Source organism: Macadamia integrifolia, chromosome 10, assembly GCF_013358625.1.
Source record: "Macadamia integrifolia cultivar HAES 741 chromosome 10, SCU_Mint_v3, whole genome shotgun sequence".
In the NCBI taxonomy this organism is placed as follows: Eukaryota; Viridiplantae; Streptophyta; class Magnoliopsida; order Proteales; family Proteaceae; genus Macadamia; species Macadamia integrifolia.
This window is the reverse complement of record NC_056566.1, coordinates 29,682,257-29,683,999: the sequence shown is the minus strand read 5'-3', so window position 1 is coordinate 29,683,999 and position 1,743 is coordinate 29,682,257.

Genomic DNA, 1,743 nt, shown 5'->3' with positions numbered 1-1,743 from the left:
TTTGAATTTATTAAAATTGATTAGAACCAATATACTATCTCGATTAATAACCTAGTTAGTCCTTGCATTCTTTATACGTTCTCTAGTATTTTATTTGAAATTTGCACTATTTAAATTAATTTAAACTTTTATTCTTTCTTAAGCCACAACTGGTTTCATTCCGCAAGCATCATGTTCTTTATTGGTTCAAAAATAGGTTGGTTCCCAATTAGGTTTAGAATTATAAATCAAAGGCTGCGTTTGGTAATGTTTCTGTTCAAGAAATGACGTTTCGTGCCAAAAACGGAAATTTCAGTTTCTACGTCAAAACACTTTTTTTTTTTTCTGGAACAAAACTGAAAAGACGGAACTGCCTTTTGTTGTTCCGTCAATTCTCGTTTCTACCTTTTAATTTTTTTTTTCCACTTTTTGTTAAAAAAAAAAAGAAAAATATGAAAACACCATAAATGCACCAAACGCTTTATTCCGTTTTTTTGTTCTCCTAGAACAACCAAATTGATAACTCTTATATGTAACAAATTAAAATCAAAACCCGTTAAAACGTTTAACCAAAACTGTTTATTAATTGATTTCAATTTGAGATATTGGAACTATTAAATAAATGGTTCGATCTTTGTTTCTACCCTTCATACTTGAATCAAACCAATTGACATCATCGGATGTTATTTAGGGATAGGGTACGTTCCGACCTAAGTATACAAAACACATTGTGAGAATGAGGGCGATCCGGAATATACAATTAAATATGGATTTCGAGCTCGTTAGGCCCCGTTTATTTGAGGATGGGTCCCAAAAACAGATTTCTAAATTGTGAATGGTGGTTCGCAACATGCTTATGGGCCATGAGTATGAACATCGAATTGGGTTATTTTGAATTATAAAATTGTTCTGCCTTCTCTCTCTCTACGGGTGATAGGAAAACTTTTGAAAATTCTGAACTACCAATCCCCATTGATTTCATCTCTTTCATATGTTAGACACGATTTCCATAGACGATTTGTTGCCCATGTCATAAACTAGGCTTTCGTATGTTAGTTTGCTGCTTTTCACGAAAGGGGAAACTCATATGAGGCCATGAAAGAATAAGGCAAATCTTTGAACAAGCTAACGTACACTTGCCCCTCTCAGACCCTACCCTGCAGTAGCGGGAGCCTCTGCACTAGGTTATTTTTTTTTTTTAACAAACTAACCCTTAAGATCAAATGGGATCACAATTCCAAAATTTTCCCAACCCAACATGGCCTGACTTCCTATCCTAAAGGACATAATTAATGATTGAAAATCCTCTTTTTATCTTTTTTTCTGTTATCTAGTACATTATTTACCTCTTGGATTTCTCTTTGTTCTTGTGAATGTTCAATATGTTCTTGCCTGGCCGAAAATTTCATTTTGTGAAGAGATGGAAAGTAAAAATTTTCTAACTTGAACTATTGTTAGTTCACTACTTTTACTTCTTTTCCCCACTCTAATTTTTTTGCAAGGGAGGTGATTAGAATTTAGATAAAGGGATGGAGAGGAGAAAGGGAAATGTAATTTTTTTTTTCTAACCATCACCTAAGCATGTAATTAGTGTGTGTGCGTTTTCTGAAAATCCACAGCTTAAGCCCGGATATTTCTGGGAGGGCTTCACGCTAGCTTTTGGTTTTTTGGGCAGAACATGTGCCCTAATAAGGTAATGACAATTATTTTTTTCTTTTTTAAACCGGACTAGTTCTTGACCCATTTGGTTATGACTTGAACCTA